The following is a 22,001-nucleotide window of genomic DNA, read 5'->3' as shown; positions in this document are numbered from 1 at the left end:
TTCAACAGGGGCAGCTGTATCTGCTAAGACAGGAAAGTTCCAAGCCTTATTATGTAACAGCAGCTGCATTTCCCAGAAAGATCACTATCCTTGCAGCATCTAAGCATTGAGAAGCGCACTGGGAATGGACTGTTGGATATTTTGGGCCAGATCTCTACCAGGGGAAATAATCTGAGTGATTTGAAAGAGCTTTTTTAAGCCCACCAAGTCCTGTGATGAGCGTGTGCGTCATTGAAGACGTCACTTGGTTCTGAAAGGGTCTCTAAGGCTCCCATTCTCACCAGCAAATTTCAAACTCCTTGCCACTGGGCTAAACCGAGAAATAAAGGACACACTGGAAAAAATGAATTTGAAAGGAGCCAAGAGACCCTACCATTAAGTCAATAAGCTAAAAAAAAATTAAAAAATTAAAAAAATAAAGGAACAGAAGAGAATTTGTAGTGCTCATCTGTGCTCTGCTGGGATTGCCAGGAAGTTGTCATTAAAGTAATGGCAGTGTGTTTGAGATGAATACTGATCTTTATAAAATGATCCAGTGAGGATTTTGGAGAAAGTCTGGGGCAAAGAAAGTAGTAATTATGTAACTTGTGTCCCAGCTCTGGATCGGTTATTAACTACTCATGTGACCTTGGATACATCACTTCTCCTTTCTTGTCCTCAGTTTCTTTATTTGTACAAAGAGATAGTTGGGCAAGGGGATCAATTTTTTTAAGGCTCCTATAACTATTTGCCATTCTTTGGACCTCAATTTTCTGTCACAGCACCAAGGAGAAGGGTTGTGGCAGGTTGCAGCTTTTGCCAATGGGCAGAGAGAACACCTGACAGCATCCTGTACCCAAACACACTAAGGAAATAATAGTGTCACTGCCCCACACAATTCACATCCAAATGGAGATTTATAGTTATAGAGTTTCCATGCACATTATCTGAATTATTATGATAAACACTTCAGTATTCCCCCAGGCTGCTGGGAGGACTGACACCGATACAAGTATATGGTAAAGGTACATTCTTTGGCCAACTGGAAGAAACGAAATAGCCTCCAGAAGCTGGAGGTTATTTTGTATTTTTCAGTACAAGCTTTTGATTAAACTTCGAGAGGATGATTCTGTTTGTGGTCATATGTTTCTATCCCTCTTTCTCTCCCTTCATTCCATCATCCATCCACTCATCCACCCATTAAATCCATCCATCCATTCTTCCATCCATCTATCTATCCACCATCATCCATTCATCTATCCATCCATCTATCCATATACCCACCTGCCCATCCATCCATCCATCCATCCATCCATCCATCCTTCTATCCACCCATCCATCAATCCATCCATCCACCCATCTATCTGCCCATCATCCATTCATCCATCTATTCATCCACCCATTCATCCATTCTTTCATTCATTATTCTCTAAAAGTGTTTACTGAGCACATAATTATAGGGGCTATGGCAGGCCCTGTGAGGGATATAAGGGACATGTTAAAGATGGGCCCTTGTACCAGAAGAGTCCTTTATTAATGTGGGAAGACAAGCCCCTGCAGCAAAGATAATAATACAGCTAGAATGATCAGTGCTGATGAAGAGTACAAGAGAATCACAGGACCCTTGTCACCCCTTTCTTCCCCCTCTGTCTGCTATATTCTCTTGGACACCTGTGTAGCAGGCCTATCCCTGTCAAACTTCTTCCTTAGCTGAAAGTCATTATGTGGTCACATTAACACAGCTGAGAAAAGAACATTACAGAGCCACTTCACAGAATATTATTGAGCTGTTTCCTGAATGGCATTATTATTGCAGCTGGGCCCTCCTACTCGCCCAGAGAAATGTCACTGTGGTGGAATGGACCCTTCCTTAGTTTTCTCAGAATATAAATATATATTTATATGTTTACATATAAATATTCCTTAGTTTTCTCAGAATATAAATATATATTTATATATATTTATATATACAATTATGGTATATATATGAATGGAATATATTTATGTATGAATGGATATATATATTATATATATAATGGAAAATGGATGTGTCCTCTTCTCCAGCTTCTTAGTATGATTCTCATTCAACTTGTTCTTTTGTCATTAATTTTAATAGAAATGAATAATTAAAAGGATAAGTACTTGCTATGATTTCTCCCAGACCATCCCACTTTTAGGATGGTTGTGGTAAACTGGGGTTTGTCAAAGGAACATGATCAGTATGGTGAGAAAGGCGTGGTGCAGAGATCATGGCACCACACTGACAACTGCGGATGCTTATCATCCACACGCTGAAGGGCTTCTCAGTGGAAGAAGGATGATGTTTGTCATGGCTTAACATAGAAGGTCAAAGTGAAGATAAAATTCTAAGTCAGGGGACACCTGGGTGGCTCAGTGGTTGAGCGTCTGCCTTTGGCTCAGGGCGTGATCCCAGGGGTCCTGGGACCGAATCCTGATCGGGCCCTCCACAGGGAGCCTGCTTCTCCCTCTGTCTATGCCTCTGCCTCTCTCTGTGTGTCTCTCATGAATAAATAAATAAAATCTTTAAAAATTTCTAAGGCAGATTGTTGTTCAACATAAGAAGCCACTTTCTGAAGCCACCAAAATGTCCATCGAGTTAAAAATAAGTGAACAAGATGTGACATATCCACACAATGAGATATTATTCAGTGATAAGAAGAATGAAATACTGACACCTGCTACAATATGGATGAATCTTGAAGACATGATGGTAAGTGAAAGAAGCCAGATGCATAAGGGCACCTATTGTATGGTTCCATTTATATCAAATGTCCAAAATAGGCAAATCCGGAGACAGAAAGTAGATCAGTGGTTGCCTGGGCCTAGGGGTGAGGGGGGTGGTCAGAAGACATTGGGAAGTAACTGCTAATGGGTATAGGGCTTCTTTTTAAGTGATGGACATGTTCTAAAACTGGGGTGATGATTGAATAACTCTGTGAATATATGGAAAACCCCTGGTACATTTTATGTACATTATGTAAATTGTATGTTATGTAAATTGTATGTTATGTAAATATCTCAAAAAAGCTACTCTAAAATTCAGTTTACCTGTTTTTAACTTTGAAAAAACACAAACCTGCCTTTTTAACAGAGAGTGGAAGAATATACTAGCACATGCTTGACCCGTGGAGAGCCCTGGATGCCCTCTGGCTCACTTCACTTCTGACCCTCTGACGTGTCCAGCAATGGAAGACTTAGCTGAGGAAATCAGAACTGTTGTCATTCCTGGAGATACCAGCAAATACAGGGTGGCCACCTGAAAGGGGTTGTAGAAGGTTCTTGCAGTAAGAAGGAAAGGACATGGGTCAGGGTTTGGATTTCCTTGGGGGTAGAGTCTAAGGCAAAGACTTGGGGCCAGTAATTGATTTGAGAGGTGATGCCAGGAGCCAGTAGTTTGGAGCAGGACAGGCAGGGCAGGGAAAGAGGAGCTAACGTAAGGAGCAATGTCAAGTTCACTGTTGTGGTCCTTCTGAGAAATGTACAGAGTGCCTCTGCAGATGTTCTGCTTGAAGGGAGGAGGCTGGGCCAGCCACCCACCAGCTCCTCTTCCCACTGGCTGACTGCCCCATACTTCCAGGTGGTACTGGTGTAGCAGCCTGAGGGACTACCACCAGGCCCCAGAATCTGTGTACCGCATGCCTGGAGAGGAATGCTGTGAGTGAAGTGAAACTGAGCTCGCATGGAAATTTCCAGCACAGCTGTGATTGAAATCAGGGGTGGCTCAAGGAGACGTGTTACAGGCACCAGACACATCTGCCATAATGGGCAATTTTGGCTCAAACAAGCAACTTGATGGCTCTGAGGAGCATTTTTTTTAAGTGAAGTAAAATAAGATAGAAGTGACCAAATGTATTGCATCTGAAAAATACCATTTCAGGAAATTTTTGTTTCATTACATGCTAAACATGTTTGTGTGCATATGTATGCATTGGGTTGCGGCATAAGGAGTATTTGTTTCTGTGCGTCACAGAGAAAAATGCTGCTCCACTGGAACAGCCTCTAAATTCTTGCAGAAAGTGAAGTTCATTTTAGAGTCAGTTTTTAGGTTGTAGTGGAGTAACTTGAAGAGAGGTGTGTCCTGGTAGAAAGAACAAGAATGAGGTACAAGTCCAAGGAGATTTGGGCTCCGGTGTTGTCTCTGTTTCTTAGCAATAACAATCTGGGACCACCTACCTTATGTAAAGAGATTTATTCTGAGGAATGGCTTATGCAATTGTGGGAACTGACAAGTTCGAAATCTGTAGGGAAGGCCACTACTCTGGAAACTCAGGCAAGGTTTCTATGTTACGGTCTTGAAGCAGAATTTCTTCTTCTTGGGGAAATCTGTTTTTACTTTTCAAGATCTTCAACTGGTAAGATGAGGCCCACCCACATGACCAAGGGCAATCATCCTCACAATCAACTGATTGTAACTGTTAACCACATCTACAAAATACCTTTCTCAGCAACACCTAGATTCAAGTTTGATTAAGTCACTGGTACTATCATTTAGCCAAGTGGACACATAAGCGTGACTCTCCCACCAGACCCATAGAGGCCTTGGTTTTTTTCAGTTTGGCAGCCCCTTGAATTTGAACTCATTTCCTGACAGCCTTAGAGCTAAGTGCTTTAAGGAGAATGGCATTTGCAGCTGAGGCTTGGGTTCTGTTATTCTGAAATTCCAGAGTGTTCGAACCCAGCCCTGTCCCTGTTTTTCCAGGTGGGAGGACCGAGATACAGAAGGTCCAGCTCATTCTGTAGAGGTCTTGCCATGCACTTGTAGCCAAGGCCCTTGCTCTCAGCAAGGCATCCTGTCATTCTTAGAGAGCATGAAGGATTCCAGGAGGATCGTTTGCTCCAGCCAAGTAGGGAAGGAAATACTCTGTCTTAACGGAATCTCCATGTTACCGCGAGTGGTTCTCATTCTCTTGAACAAGGGGAGAGTTGTGTTTTCATTTGATGGTGAACATTATTGAGAGCACATTTCCTATGGAGAACAGGCCCGGGATCTTTCCTTATGGGAGAAGAAAGGGCGGCGACAACTGTTCTGGGAAACTCAAGCCGCTCCAACTTGGATGGGTTGTCAGTCATCAGAACCAGATGTGCAAATGTGTCTGGGCCCCTTCACCTCGCCACAGGGTGACCGAGCCCGGAAGGGGGGATGTGGCCTCAAGAAGTATCTTCCTCATCTTGGATGCCTGTGATCCTCCAGTGCGGGCTGGAGGAGGGGGCCCTGTGGTTGGGAACTCATTGGCCTTTCTCCTGCATTTCCTTCCTCCCCACTCGCTGGTGTTCTAATCATTTCAACATGGAAGCAACCAGGTCCCCATCTTTACATGCGTTCCATTCTTACTGTAGCATGGCATCGGGGGGGGTTGGGATTGGTCAAGCCCCAGTCTCCCCTGCGTGGCTTGTAAAGAGCTTAGCTTAAGCTGCACTTTTATCTGTTTTATGTTGGGGATCTGGGTGAGATTTCACTTGAGTAACTTCCACTGCATATATATGTATAAATAAAACAATATATATAGTTATATATAAATATAATAAATATAAACAATAAATATAATATAAAATAATATATAAAACATTATATATATACTCATATATATATATATACTCATATATATATATATACTCTGAAAATCATTGCTGAGGATAATGGGAAATCATTTAAGGTGATGGTCTTAGATGTAATGAATGTAATACAAGGTTAAAACATGACATTGTGGCACCTGAGTGGCTCAGTGGTTGAGCATCTACCTTTGGCTCAGGTCATGATCCTGGGGTCCTGGGATGGAGTCCTGCATCGGGCTCCCTGCAGGGAGCCTGCTTCTCCCTCTGCTTGTGTCTCTGCCTCTCTCTCTGTGTCTCTAATGAATAAACAAATAAAATCTTAAAAAAATATATAGGAAAAATTATTAAATCACTTATGACCTTCCAAAATACTCTTTTTAATACCCTTATTTACAGTCTCCTCCATAAGAGTCAAAGAGTCAAGCATTCCTGTATACAATCAGAAATTATTAAAGACGGAAAGGTGTATGTGATACAAGGCAAAATACCTCTTACTTGGACAAAGCTGGAGGATGAGTGAAAGCACATGGTGCTCCTTATCCAAAGGAGCAGTACCTCACCAATCTCACCCCTGTCTCCCAGACCATGCCTGGTGAGTCTGTTCAGTTTAGCCAGCTGAACACTGGCTTCCCATCAAATGGACCTAATCTCCCAAGAGTCTCGTTTCACGCTCAGACAACATAACATGTCAAGCCAGGAACGCAACCTGTTTTTTAGATGAGAGAAAGTTCTATTTTTTATAGGAACCTCAAGACACCTCTAAATTCTGATATTTTCCCCCATGTGTATGTAATTAAACAAAATAAAAAGATATTGCTTGGCTTTGGAGGGAAAATAAACACTTTCTGAAATTAAAAAGGCTTGGCATGATGTTGACTTTTAGCTGGACTTTTGCTCGTGAGAAATAGTAGTGCCTTACATTATAACCAGATTTATTCAAAGAAACCATTTTGGCATTTCTCTCTAACTAAAAGGTGCAATGACCACCTGACTGCCCTATGGTTGGCTTTTGCTTATACTCTTGGGGATAATGAGAAATAAGTGTATGCCCTGGCACAGGGGTTGTTGCCAGGAATTGTAAGAAGCATCCAAGGAGGCAAAGGGCCTGGGGCAGGGGGTCCCCTATGACAGCCGGTAGTAGCACAGCATAGCTGCACAGAAGCTTGCCCTGGGCTCTGGAGTTCCTTGAGTGGAGCCATGGAGCCATCTGTCATGGAGCCATGGATATTTCACAAAATCCTGTGGGTAGACTTGTGGATTTTCTGTCTTATGCATCGTCCCTCCACAATACTCATTCTCTGTCAATCACATCCATTTTGGATCCCAGGGGAAGGGAATGTTCTTATCTTGGGAATGTTTCAGACCTTCTCTCTTGGGTATTTTACTTCTGTAGAGAACTGGAGGATAACAACAATGACCCAGTGGTTTGGCTCAGATTTCCTAGTTCCCCAACTTCCTCTGCTTCAGCTTCCACCTGAGAAACCCAAGTACTCCTACTGAGTATCTCCGCCTGGGAATTTGCATCCTCCCCCTCTTTTACCTCCCAGCTCCTTTCTTCTGAAGGCAGTTAGAAGTATTCTCTGCCAGTTGCCTGACACTCTACTATGGCTGTGGCCCTGGGTGAGGACCAGGGTGTTATAACACAGGTCTATAGGCAGAGATAGATCCTGGGAGAAGTCATGCTTGTCGTGCCAGGATCAGCTTGGGCTGTTCTAATTATGTTTGCTGTCTTACTTAGGATCAAATGAAGAAAAATTAAATACTCTTCAACTTCAAGCAGATCTGGGCAGGTGGGTATAATGCCTTCCATTCTGCTCTGGTTTATTTTTCAGCTTGTATCCATCTATGGCTGTAGAGGTGACTTCTAGAAGCCATTCAATAAAGAACCTACTATTATTGCACCATATCTTTCATTTACTGAGTGCTGACACTCTGCCAGGGACTTCACATACATCCTCACCTATCTCAACCATGCCAGGTGTGTGTGATCTTCATCCCCACTTGGTGGAAGAGGAGATGGAAAGTCAAAGAGGCTAATCAATTTGCCCAAGACCACACATCTGCAGAGGCAGGACCTAAATCCAGACAGTCTGACTCCAAAGTGGTCTTTCTCTACTACTGAAGCACATTGCCATCAACATCATTTTTATTTCATCACATTTCCAAGCACATTCAAGTCAATGTCTTCTTTCTAGGTTCTCCTGTTCTTTCCTTTTCAGTTTCCACTGCTCTTGGTTGACTCAAGCAGAGTATACTCATTTCTTCAGCAACATGTAATTATTGATTGCCTACTATATGGCAGCCACTGTTCTGGACACTTACACTAGAACAATAAAAAAATGAAACAAGCCCCCACCTCCAACATGGAACTAAGATGAGAGAGGCCAGTATATAAATGTTATGAAGAAAAGTAGAAACAAGGAAACAGAATATTTTCCAGCATAATCCTGATACTAAAACCAGACAAAGACATCACCAAAAACAAAACAAAATAAAACAAAACTATAGGTCAATATCCTTCATGAACATAGATGCAAAGATTATTATAGGAGGTTGATAAATTGAATCCATAAATATACAAAAAGAATAATATAATGCAACTAAATGGAGTTTGCTCTAGGAATTCAAGGCTGGTTCAATATTAGAATATCAAAACATCCTACTTATTAATAGTTTAAAGAATAAAAACAACATGGTCATATAAATTGTTATAGAAGAAGTATTTGACAGAATTCAACACTTGTTCATGATTTGTAAAAATCTAAGCAAACTAGGAAAGGTGCTTTTCAATCTGATAAATGATGTTTATGGAAAAACTGTAGCTGAAATCACACATAATGATAAAAGATTGAATATTTTTCCCTTAAGATGAAGAATAGAGTAGTCTCTTCTCGTCACTCCTATTCAACACTGTACTGGAGGCCCTAGCCTGTGTAGTTAAGTGAGAAAAAGAAAAGGCATACAGATTAGAAAGGAAAAAAAAAATTGCCCCTAGACAATATGGTTGTCTATGTAGAAAATCCCAAGGAATTTACTAATAAGCTTCTAAAACAAACAAGTGAGGTTCACAAGATTGCAGGATACATGGTCAACACACAAAACATTGGTCATATTTCTATATACTTGCAATGTATAATCTAAATTGAAATTTAAATTTAAAAATCAAGAAATTTTACAATAGCCCTCTCACTCCCAAAATGAAATACTGAAATACTTTTTTTGTATCTAACCAAAATTGCTCCAGATCTTTATGTTGAAAACCACAAAAACCTTTGTTTTCTGATAATGGAAACCAAAGAAAATTCAAATCAATGGAGAGACATACTATATTCATGGATTGAAAGATTCAATATAGTCCAGATGTTAATACACCCCAAACTCATGTGCAGAGTTAACATGATTCTAATCAAAATTACAGGAAGATAATTTTTTACAGATAGAGACAAGCTGATGTTAAAATTTATATGGCAAGGAAGATAAGGGACTAGAATAGCAAAAATGGTTATCAAAAACAATAAAGTTGGAGAAATCATGCTACCTGATTTTGAGAGTTACTATAAAGCCACAGTAATTAAGAGTATGGCACATAGGTCAATAGAACAAAAGAAAGTCCAGAAATAGGCCCACACAAATACACTTGATGCACAGATAATTCAAAGAAGAAAGTTAATGTTTCAACAAATGATGCTGCAACAGCTGGTTACCCATAAACAAAAAAATAAAACTTTACCTAAACTTCACATTTAGTACAAGAAAATTAACTCAAATGCATCATAGATGTAAGTTCAAAATGTAAAGAGTAAAACTTTTAGAAGAAAACATAGGGAATATCTGTGACCTGGGATCAGGCAAAGTTCTTGGACATGAGATCAAAAGCATGATCCATAAAGTAAAATATTGATAAATTGGTCTCTATAAAAATTGATGAATAAAATGTTAGCGACACTTTGAAAAGTAGTTTGGCAGCTAAAAAAAAAAAAAAAAAAGATGAAAGAAAGAAAAAACTAAACATGCACTTACTATATGACCCAGGAATTGTTTCATGGGCATTTATCACAGAGAAATGAGACATAGAGCACACAAGAATCTATACACAATTATTCATAGCAGCTTTATTTGTATTAGCCAGAAACTAGAAACAGCCAAATGCCTTTCAATAGGTGAATGGATAAACAAATTGTAGGACCTTCATAGCACGGGCTATACCACTCAGCAATAAATAGAACAAACAGTGGAGAAACACAACACAGATAAATTTCAAAAGCATTATGTTAAGTGAAAGAAGCCATTCACAGAAGGCTACATATTGTATGATTCCATTCTGGAAAAGGCAAAAGTAGGACAACAAAAATCAGACCTGTGGTTTCCATCTGGGGTGGAGGAGGGGATAGATTATAAAGGAGCACAAGGGAATTTTTTGGTGTACTGAAGATATTCTCCACATTGATTGTGGTGGTAGTTACACAACTGTGTACAGTGGCCAATACAAAAAGGGTGAATATTCGTCTATGTAAATTATGCCTCAAGAGGTACAACTTTAAAAAGAGTTGAGGATGGAGATGTAATATGCAGCATGGTGACTAGAATTAATAATACTGTGTTGTATATTTGAAAATTGCTAACGCAGTAGATCTTAAAAGTTCTCATCACAAAAAAATTGTAACTGTGTGGTAATGGCTGTTAACTGGACACACTTCACACAGGTGAACATTTTACAATATATACAATATTGTTATATTGTGCACCTGAAATTAATATAATAGTGTGTATCAATTACTTTGCTGTGTGTACTAATTACTAATTACTAATTACTAAGTGTGTACAATTATAGCTCAATAAAAAAATAAGGCAGAAGTATCTTCAGATTAAGCCTCCTTTCCCCTAAAAAATGAGTCAAAGTAAGGAGCCAGAAAGTGGCCAGAGTTCCAATTTAAATTAGGTGGCTGGGGAAGACCTGTCTGAAAAGATGGTATTTACACAATGAGGGCAATCAGCCAAGCAGGAATCTGGGGAGTGGCCAGCCCAAGGGCAATGAGCCACCCTGGAGAGTGAGAAACCTTCAGGGACTGGGGTTGTGTGTCTATGAAGGGAGGTGGAGGGGGCCTGGGAGCTGAACTAAGCACCATGGTGAGGACTTTGTACTTCACAAAGGGTGAGAGGGGAGCCCTGGAGCATTCTGAGCAAGAGGGTGACAGGATTATTTCAGGTCATTTCCATTTTTAAAGGTTCTTTCTGCTTTCTGTGTGAGTAGTCTGGTGGGGACAAGAGTGGAAATATGGACACCAGTTGGGCGGCCATGGCAGTAGTGTGAGGAATGAAGAAGGTGGGAAGATGAAGAAGAGGTAAGGACAGAAGGGAGAAAGATGGGCAAGAGGAGACAAGAGTGGCCCTGTAACATCCAAACCCCCTTCATATGCAATGTGACAACTAAGGGTTAACTCTGACTCAGAAGCCATTCTCTTGGGCTGTCCTAGAATGCAGAGAGAGTGGCCCCTTGGTGACTGCACTGGGTAGAGTGTGAGAATTCATGCATGAAAAGCAGGACCCCCGCCCCCAGCCTCCTTAAAATTAGTCACCATCAGGCACCCTGCAGCCTGGACTCTGGAGCCTCTTTCAGAGAGTCCAGCCTGTTGCTGAGGGGAAGAGGGAAGGATCTGGCCTCTGTTCAAGAGAACTAATGTAGGGCAGACTGAATAGAAACAAGACAAAGCTCACCGTCAAAGCTGATCATGATTCAGTATCCAGGTAATAGAGCTCTGAACTGTGTCTGATTCAGCATTTGGTTTTGGAAAGTTGTTTTCTGGCTCATCCAGTCCCCTGATGAAGTGCACGCTGAGATTGCATTTTAATGTTAGAAAGATTTCCACCACAGAAATTAATCACCAAGTGTCGACATTTACGGGGAAAATGATTTTAGTCAAGGAAGTGCCCCATCTTGGGGCTCCTGGGTGGCTCAGTGGTTGAGCATCTGCCTTTGGCTCAGGTTATGATCCCGGGGTCCTGGGATGGAGTCCTGCATCAGGCTCCCCACAGGGAGCCTGCTTCTCTCTCTGCCTATGTCTCTGCTTCTCTCTGTGTCTTTCATGAATAAATAAATTTTTAAAAGAAAGAAGAAAGAAAGGAAGGAAGAAAGGAAAAGAAAAGAAAAGAGCCCTCTCTCCTCAAAGTGATGGGAAAATGTTTCAATAGAAGACAGAAAACCAAGGATTAAACATAATTTGCTTTCAGCATTGAGGAGAGGGTGACAAATAGTAGTAGCTGTCATGAACTCCTTTAGGGTGTTGCCCACTAAGCCTAAAAATAGTGTATGACTGGCAAGAACAGCTACACTATATGCAAAGTCCTTGGGTAACATTTAGGTTTTCAGCTATAAGATTGGCTTAGACAGTCGGGATTTATTATCTTATACATCGAGAGGTTGGAGATTAGCATTTGCAAAACTGGTGAACTCCATAACTTGCTGACATTAGAGCTTTATGCCTAAGATTTTTGGGGGTTTTGCCTCATGGTCACAACACAGATGCCAGCACTCTATGCACTGTATCTTTATATCACAGTATCTGAAGGCAGAAAAGTATGAGTGGGCACCTCTTTGTGTGCCTATTTTTACCAGAAATGAAATGTTTCCCAGAAAACCCCAGCAGATCTGCCTTTCTCATCTCATTGGCCCAAACTGGATCCCCTGCCAACTCCTAAACCATCACTGGCAAATCATGACTTACGTCCATGAGGTTTGGCACACCTTCACTAAATGTATTGCTGCTTAGTAACCTGAATGAAGTCCTAAGCTAAGTTTTAAATATATCTAGCGACATACCATAGTGCTATGAACTGAATGTGCACCCCCAGAACTCATACGCTGAAGCCCTATCCCCTAGTTTGATATTAGGAAGTAGGGCCTTTGGGAGATAGGTCATGAAGGTGGACGAGGCCGAAGAACTCTTTTTCTCTCCCTCTCTTTCTCTCTCTATCTCTCTCTGTCCTGCCATGTGAGCACACAGCAAGAAGGCAGGGTCTGGAAAGAAGAGGGCCCTCATCAAGAGCCCAACCATACTGGCACCCTATTTTCAGACTTTTAGCCTCTAGAACTATGAGAAATGTTTCTGTTGCTGAAGCCACTGAGTCTTCGATATCTGTGCTATAGCAGCCAGAACTAACTGCTAAACTAAACACACATCGTTTGTATTTACTGTGTAAATGGACCATGGATTATGGACCATGGACCATCAACCAGGTCCCTTGCTCTGTGTTCTGCGTGTATTATCTAATATTTATAATTCCCAGTGAGTTGGACATCTTCGTTTTGCTACTGAAGAAATCGGAGTTCCAAAATGTAAAGCAATTTGTTCATGGTCTCACAAGAATCTGGAATTGAAATCTTGTTCCAGTCAACTCCAATGCCTGTGCTGCTAATGGTATCCTATGGTAAAGAAGGGAGAATGGAAAACAGACTTACCAAGAACTTATTTTTAAGGGGACCCCTGAGAAATAACTCATTCTGAGTGAGGCATGCCCAGACTAAACCAGTGAGAAAACTTTGTTTGTCAAAAGGAATAGGCAATCTAGAACATAGCAGGGCCTCTGTTGGCTCAGTCCCTACTGTCTGAAACATTGTAGGAGATCAGGGCCAAAATATCACCCCTTGGTTACCTCTAACAAAAATGGAGCAATGTGTTAGTTTCCCAAGGCCACCATAACAAATTGCCTCAAGTATGGTGACTTAAAACAATAGACATTCATTCTCACAGTTCTGGAGGCCAGAAGTCCAAAATTAAGATGTCTATGACCAGACCTGCATTCCCCCTCAACCCCAGAAGCTCTCAGGAAGATCCTATTTGTTGCCTCTTCCAGGTTCTGGCAGATGCCAGCATTCTTGGGCTTGTAGCTGTGTCACTCCAATCTCTGCCTCTGTAGTCACGTGGTCATATTCTCCTCTCTCTTGTGTGTCTCTTAGAAGGATACTTGCCATTGGTTTGAGGACCAACTCAGGTAATTCAGAATGATCTCGTCTTACAACTCTTAACTCAATTACATATGCAAAGACCCTTTCTCCAAATAAGGTCTGATTCACAGGTTCTCAGGATGAGGACACAGACACAACTGTTTTTTGGCTGGGGTTGAGGGAAGGGATTCGCCCTTCAACCCACCACAAGCATATAGGGCTCTTTTGGTTTTATGTGACAGAACCACTACCCAAATTAAAATAATCAAAAGGGAAATTTGCGTGTTCATGGACATGAGAAGTATGGGGGGGAGGGGTTCTAGCTTCAAGTGGATCTAAGGGCTCTATGATGTTAGCACAGCTCTTTTCTAGTTTCCACTCCATTTCTCACCTCTACTTGTCTCAGCTTGACTTTGTTCTTTCTGCAAGCTTTTTCCATAAGGCTCTTCGAAGCTCACACTTGTTACCTTACAGTTGGAGAAGACAGTCTTCTTTGACAGCGCTTTAGAGCATTCCCAGGGAAGACTCTGATAATCATATGTCTCTTTTTGCAGAAATAAATGTGAGGAGAGGGACTTTATGATGATTGACAGCCCCACTCAAAGTATATGGAAGAGTAGAAGCATATCCCCAAGGAAGGGAGGCAGGGCAGGCAAACTAAATATGCCTACCATGGGACATTCTTCTCCCCTACACTATGGAAGGAGGGACAGCTTTATATCTAGAGAGCTCCAGGCTTCCATGAGAAGTGACTAGCAGATAACACACCACACTGGAAATTTGCATCAGAAAACGATGGGAATGGGGTGGCCCCTGAAAGGAGATAACTTACTCATGGCCACTTGTAAGAAAAACACCTATGAGGAGTCCCCAAAACACTTGTGGAAAACCTTAAGGGAAATGAGAGCCTGTGCATAAATTCACAGACTGGTGGCACCTGGAAATAATTTTAAAATATCCAGAAAAGCCCTGAATGTTTGAAGATTAAGCAACACATTTCAAAATAACCTACAGGTCCAGTAAGAAATCACAATGGTTATTAGAAAATATTTTGAACTGAAAGCTAAGTAAATTGTGACATATTACAGTGTATGGGGATGCAACTGAAGCCATCCTTGGAGGCACATGTATATTGGTTGGCATGAGGGGCTAAAAAAAATGAGATAGATATATATTTCAAAAAGTTGGGAGCTTGGCCAAACGGGGGGATTCATTGCCTCCTGTAACTAAAAAGTCCAAGCAACGTTCTGTTTTCAGACATACCTGGATTGGGGTGTCAGAACATGTCATGAAGTGTTAGTAGCTGCTCATCCTGTTTCTTTTCTTGTCTCCATGTTAAATTCCTTCTCAGGTAAGTTCTCTTTGATGATGAAGACACCTAAAGTTTGTATCCTCCAAGCTTGGCAATTTCATGAAAAGAGGAATAAATAGCTCTAACTAGCTCCAGAAGAGATTTCTGGGTGGATTCTGAATAATTGGGCTGGGGACACAAGCTCTCCTCCGAACTAGTCAATGTGGCTTGGGGTTAAGGTAGTCCCATTAGATTTGAATATGAAACAGATTATTTGGACATTTTAATATTTAGTGATCCCTAGGAATCAGCATACAGTCTCAAAAAGCAAACCAACCTCATTTGTTTTTGTGTTTGTGTTTTTAGAGGTTTTTGTTTTAAAATTCAAGAGAACAGTCCTTCACAAAGCATTTGACGAGGACTACCATGATATCTTTGCGGTAGGAAGGATAGAATCTTAGTGCATTTATAGCTGAGTTCAGTTAACTAGCTGGTGACTGGTGATGATCACCTCATCCTTTTTCTAACAAACTTCCAAACCATGTGCTTAAAACTTGTGGATGATCAGTGTAGTAGGATGCCTCCCCAGATGACATTCTTTAGAGAATTGTCTTTAAAAGGGTAACCCACTGCTTTTTTCTTGCTTTTGGCAAAATTTCTTTTCAATGTTTCTCTTGGACAAATGTTTAAGGGGATTTTTTTTTTCAAATTTGAAGATGATAGGAAACAAAAAGTCTAAGTTAATGTCATTGATAAGAGAGCATGTTGAATTTGACTAGAATTTTGTTTTGAAGGAATTAAGATGTGTTTAAACAATAATCTATCAATATAAAAGCCTACATTCAGGTTATCCAAGTTTAGAAGGTGGGGAAACATAACTGGTGGTATTTTATGGGAGGAGACAGGATGGAAGGGAGCCAAGGGAGCGACTCAGCTCCTAAGGAAAGTAAATGCAGCCCAGCACCCCAAGCCCTGCTTTGAGGGAGACCAGACCTACCCTCCATGCTGCCTGCTATTCTCTTAAATTCCAAGATTGGGCTCCATTCCTAAAGCTTCAGTTTAAAGGGGATCCTGACAATCTTGAGAGTATCCCATTCAAGGCATTCTGAATGGTGAGGCTTCGGAACCATCCTGTTGGAATAATGGATGGAAGAACTGAATATATTTAGCCCATGAAATTGTAGCCAAAAAAAAAAAAAAAAAGAACAGCTGCTTTCTTCATTCAAGGACTGCCATGTAGAGGAGGAAGCAACTTTGATCTTGTTACTCCAAAAGATGCAGTATGAAGATGGCAGGGACTTTTAAGAGAGTAGATTTGACTCCAACGGAGACACTGCCTGACAGTTACAGTTGGTTAAAGTGGAGTGAGCACCGCCTCTCTGTTTGCTGGAGAGCTCTAGCAGATGTGAGGGGGGAACTGCTTCAGGTAGAGATGGTGCTTTCAGGAATTCCCATGTTGAGTAGGTTAAAGAGTTGGGACCAGCTGAATGAATGGCCTTTCCCAGTCTGAGTCCAGGTTGCAGATTAGGATTGAATGAGTTGGGTGCGCAAGTGGGATTGACACAGATATCTGATGGGACAAGTGAGGGAGAGAAGACCCACGTTGGAAAGGAAATGGGTCTCCTCTTACAACTATCTTCGGATATTTTGCCAAAGGGCATGCTGAGTACATCTGCTGAAGTTGAGGCCAATAGGAGTTGGATTTTACTGTGTTAGGCAAGGCAGGTTGTCTTTCTAAGAATTTTTGTTTGTTTATTTGTTTACATGCTGTCAAATGATGTCCTAGGAAGAGTCTTGTTAGGGATGGGCCTCCTTGCAGTGGGATCCCACATGAGGATAGGTCACTGGATTCTGGCTGTGGTCTAGGACCTGGTGACAGCTATGACAAATTGATTCTCTTGGGGGACTCACAAATGAGCTGTCCACATTGGCAGCCTATCTAATGCCCAACCTGTCAGGTTTATCAGTTTGCTACCAGAGCTCACTGGCTCCAGAGAAGGAGACAGGAGGAGAAGGGACTGGTTCTTCTCTACAGTCTCCGTGGGATGAACACTGAGTGATGGCTCACCCTCTAAGTGGCTTGAGGGGTGGTGGGAAGGAGGATATGCCTGTACCAGGAAGGCAGCCAACTTGCCCCCTAAGAAAACTAGAACCTCGAGAGACATGGTGAGATATATAGGAAAGATCGGCTTCATGAGTCAGTTAGGACCATTCCTGAGTCTGAATTCCATCTCCATGTATGGAATTCATACATGAACTTGTATGAACTTGGGCAAATGACGTGGTCCCTTTGCACCTCAGTTTCCTCATCCATAGAGTAGAGGCAGTAACAGTACCTACCTCATAGAATGCAGTGAGGTAATACTTGTGAAAGTTAAAATAGTGTCAGGAGCATAGAAAGTGCTAGAAAGGTGTTTAAAACACACACAAACACACACATACACACAACAAATTGAAATGAGATAGACTCTGGTTCATACCCCAGTTCTGCCATTTTCTGGCTGTGTGACCTTAAGAAGTGTCTCAACCTCCCTGGGCCACTTCATCCATGAAATGGAAATGGGAATGCCAACCTGACCAGTGAGGATGGTGTGAAACAGCATGTAAACTAAGCAGGGCAACCAGCCCTCCACCACAACCCTTGTTAGTAACCAAAGATGCTGAGAACAAGCAAGACTGAATGCCCTTGACCCTTGAACAATACCAGTTTGAACTGCATGGGTCCACTCATACATGGATGTTTTACAATAAACCCAGTCCAGTACTATAAATGTATTTTCTCTTCCTTGTGATTTTCTCAATAACATATTCTTTTCTCCAGCTTCCTTTACTGTGTATTTATTTGTAATACATATAATATACAAACTATGTGTTACTCCACTGTTTATGGCATCAGTAAGGCTTCTGGTCAACAGTAGGCTCTTAGTAGTTAAGTTTTGGGGAGTCAAAACTACACACGGATTTTTCAACTGTGTAGGGTGTGGGAATCAGCCACCCTGACACCTTCATTGTTCAAGGGTCAACTGTATTTGGCTTCACAATACTATTTTTCCTAAGTTTCCAATAAAAACAGGCTCAGAGAGTCAGAGATCATTTTGTAAGAGTGGTAAGGAGGACCAGGTGACCTGAAGTAATCATAACAGTAGCAAGAAGAGTGACAGCAGAAGCAGCAGGAATTTTCTATGTCCTAAGCCCTGGGCCAAACCGTTTGTGTACATATCCTATTGAACACTAGCAAGCCTGTGAGGCAGGGATGGTCACGATCGTGACCACCATTACCTTGTCACAGATGAAGAACATGAGCCCCAGTGTAACTTGTTCAACCTCACACTGCTTTTCAGAGTGAAACCTGGATTGTTTTTTTTTTTTTTTTATTTTATACAGATAATTTTTTTTTATTTTTTTTTATTTTAAAAGTTTGTTCTTTGCTTTTATTTTTTTTTTTCCAGATATTTCCATCTGCCTCTCTTGGAGGTCTACTATATATATATATATATATATTTTTATTGGTGTGTGAAACCTGGATTGTAATGGGTGTCTTCTGACTCTATCCCCACACTCTAGACCACCAGGCACATAGCCTCGGAGCCCCTGAAGACTGGATTCATCAGGGTCTAAGAGTCCCATGAGGAGGAGCCAAGGGTCTTAATGTCACATTTCTGGCTCATTTAGCCTTGTGGGACTAAATAGCTACTAACCAAAAAAAAAAAAAAAAATGATTTCACACAATTCTGGGCATGTTCTCATTGTCATCTGCCCCACCCCGAACTGGTTCTGGATGTTTGAATACAGTCACATTTTGGTTGGCCCGAGTTAACTAGAATTTTCCAACATCCTGGATCACCTTTAACCACAGTTTTAGAGATAACCCTTGAAATGCAAGTACTCCAGATCTGGACTGTAACTTCACTGAAATTCACAGATACTGAAGAACGAATTGCCAACATCTTTTCCCCTGAAGAATGCCTGATCCATGTCAAACTACCTACAGTTGCAGAGGAGATGAGAAGACTCAGATTAGGAGGCTAGGGCTTCTGAGGGAATCCAGTTTCCATCTTTGGTGCCTGGGGCTGTGGATGTAATCCCTCAAGACTGTGTCTTCCTGCTGGAGCTTCAGTGCAGATTCCAGGCTGTTCTCTGCAAGTAACTAAGAAAATTCTCATTTCTCTCTCTTCCTCTCTCTTTCTGTCTCTCTGTCTCTCTCTGTCAGCCCTTCCACCTTGGAGAAGTGTGAGGAGAGACAGAGAAAGAGAGAGAAAGCACAAAGCCCACATTCCCAATCCACAAGGGAATCAAGGAGTGGGAGAGCCCCTCCCACAGAAGGGAGGAGACCAGGAGGGTAGCTGCTCTGTGGGGAAGGTCAAAGGAAAGAGAAGTTCATGAACAACGTGGTGGGGGGAAAGCAAGCATTTCTGATGAAGGCTTTTAAGCAACAGAAAGAATGACAGTGATAACTAACACTAGTGTGTATTTCTTGTATCCACACTCAGCCTCATTTTACATGGATATCTCAGCTTACCAAGAAAAAAATAAGTAAAGGATGAAGCAGGCTTTCAACAGGAAGAGGTTGGTTCAAGTCTAACTTTCATGCTTTTCCAAGACCAATAATATTGACCCTGGTAGGCAGGAAATGTTATTGTCCCCAACTTACCGAAGAGAAAACTCAGACATTATAATTTAAGTAACTTGCCCAAGATCAACAGTAAGTGGTAGAGCTGGCATTTAAACCTGTGTTTTGGCTCAAATGTACCATATCATGCAGAACTGCCAAAGACATGAATGGATGGTTGCCACTGCGATGTGTGATGTAAACCTCTCTGTCTTCCCTATGAAATATTCAGCAAAATACTATTGCTTACCAGTTCTGGTATAAGGTTTCTTGTTGGAGCCTGGGAAGTGAGGTTGTGTCTTGCTGTAAGCCAGAGCAGTGATGAAAACAAAGGGCATGTGTGGAAGCAGATGACATCAAGGTCACACCAAGGCTATAATAAGGAGGGTGGGGGGAGCTCTATCTAAAGCATAGAGCAGAGGTAAACTCATCCCTCCACAGAATCTTCTCATGACCCAATAGTCTCCCTGCCTGTCCAATCTGAGATCAGCTCAGTAACAATGACCCCTAACCCAGAATGACTCACAGCCACAAAAGTTTATTCTTGCTCAAGCTGCATGTCCATCTTGGGTTGACTATGTCTCTGCTCTTGTCCTCTTTTTTGAAATCTAGGCTGATGAAAAGCCTCTCTCTGGATCATGTCCACTTTGTAGAAGAGGGAAGCAAACCATGCACTACTTCTTAAAGCGTTTGCTGGACATCACACAGGTCACGTGACTTTTGCTTGCATTTGTTGGTAACCGCAAATCACAGTGCTAAATCTGACCCTGGGGGTGAGGAGGAGAATAGCAGAGCATCGGGTCCTTCTGGAAGGGCCAGCGTATATTTTTGAATGATACATTCTAAAACAATCTCAAAACATTAAACCCTTGAGGACAGACAAAAAGTGCCACCCCTAGCACCATGACCCAATAAAATGTCCTTGCTTTTCATTATAATGCATCCTGTGGGGAGGAGGGAGGAACAGAAGGGATGGGGAGCTGAGAGGAAACCCCTGGAGGCCAAGAGCATAAATTAGTGATGACAAGAAAAAGGGGACAGCCAGCTTCAGCTGATAAGTGACAAGGGTGAGTGCCCTTGGCCCAGAGAGGAGGAGAGGTTGCAGAGGAGACCTGTCCAGAAGGTGGGCCCAGAGGAGGGGAACCTGGTACTGTCTGAAGCTACTGTCTGGTTAGAAAATGGAGCAACTATTTTCTATGACCCAGTTTTAATAATGTGAGTTTGTAAAGAAGCTGGGGGAGCCAAACTTTAATCTCTAAAGGAGCTTAATTTCTATTTAAAAAAAAAAAAAAAGCACTTCTCTACAGATAAGTGCAGTTCAGTTCAAGTCTTAGAATAGAAAAAGTAAGTCAGAGAGCAGGCCAGAGGGAGTGGCTCGTGGGGAGTGGTCCTAAGTCGGCTAAGTTCATGCCTTCTGGGGTTGACTGTTAAGAGGACCTGAAGTACAAAATGTATAAAGCAATGGCATTCAGCTGAGGGGCTATGGGGACCATGACCACATTTGTCCACAAAAAGTATGGCACACACACTAAGACATTTATGTAAACTGGGCCAGAGTATTTTAAATTAAATTGTCATAAAAATCTAGGCTATAGGGGATCCCTGGGTGGCTCAGTGGTTTAGCGCCTGCCTTCGGCCCAGGGTATGATCCTGGAGTCCCGGGATCGAGTCCCACATCAGGCTCCCTGCATGGTGGCTGCTTCTCCCTCTGCCTGTGTCTCTGCCTCTCTCTGTGTGTGTCTCTCATAAAAAAAAAAAAAAAAAAAGTAAGTAAAAAATCTAAACAAAAAAATCTGGGCTATAGAGTTATGGTGCCAATAGGGCCTCCTACAACTCCTGAAACCAGGGTTCACTCTGAAGTTTCCTCTCTGGGCTAGAACCATCTGATTTGACCTCTTCATGGACTTGAAGAATTCAGATTTGAGAATCGAATATTTTTAAAAGAGTTCTGGGCCAACTTCCTGGGTGTAAGAAACCCTTTGGGGGAAGTGGTAGATTGTGTTGGTTAGCAAGGGTGGGGAACAGGCAACATTTGGGCATTTTGGCATGAAAACGTAGGCTCAGGTTTAACTCTCACGGAGCTCAATAAGCATGCCTCATAAAATGCAGATTACTTATTGATCCTGTTAGGATCTATTGGTTCAGCAGTTTTAACAGAGATGAAAATAAGAGTAATTTAAACAAGATACAGGGTTGATTATTCTCTCATTTATTATTGCTTTTAAAAAGATTTTATTGATTTATTCATGAGAGACATACAGACAGAGGCAGAGACATAGGCAGAGGGAGAAGCAGGCTCCCTATAGGGAGCCCGATGCGGGACTCGATCCCAGGACCCCGGGGATCACAACCTGAGCTGAAGGCAGACCCTCAACCACTGAGCCACCCAGGGGTCCCTATTCTCTCCTTTAAAGTCTAAGGGAGTGCAGCTGCTGTGATCCACCAGGTCATGGAGGGATCTAGGTTTCCTCCTTCTCTCTGCTCCATTGTTCTCTGTGATGTCATCCTCATTGGAACCACTTCACTAACCCCAAGTCCACCTTTTAGCCCTGGTAAGAGAGGTGGAGGGCAAGCAGCCTCCCTGAAGGGCAGGACCCTGGGAAAGG

At 41.9% G+C, this 22,001-nt stretch overlaps 1 long non-coding RNA gene across 4 annotated transcripts in view; it reads right to left on the bottom strand.

Moving 5' to 3' along the window:
• LOC119867052 overlaps positions 1–22,001 on the bottom strand; it is a 62,575-nt gene that overhangs the window by 11,833 nt on the left and 28,741 nt on the right. For 2 of the 4 annotated variants that reach the window (XR_005382279.1, XR_005382283.1), the window contains one exon: positions 19,925–20,162. The exons of the other annotated variants lie outside the window; for them this stretch is intronic. This is a non-coding gene — a long non-coding RNA (uncharacterized LOC119867052). Of the gene's footprint in view, positions 1–19,924; positions 20,163–22,001 lie in introns of those variants that run through there. 4 annotated transcript variants of the gene reach the window in all.

The sequence above is a fragment of the Canis lupus genome, chromosome 31 (genome assembly GCF_011100685.1).
Source record: "Canis lupus familiaris isolate Mischka breed German Shepherd chromosome 31, alternate assembly UU_Cfam_GSD_1.0, whole genome shotgun sequence".
NCBI lineage: Eukaryota > Metazoa > Chordata > Mammalia > Carnivora > Canidae > Canis > Canis lupus.
The sequence above is the reverse complement of the archived record's forward strand: the minus strand, read 5'-3'. Positions and strand labels throughout refer to the sequence as shown.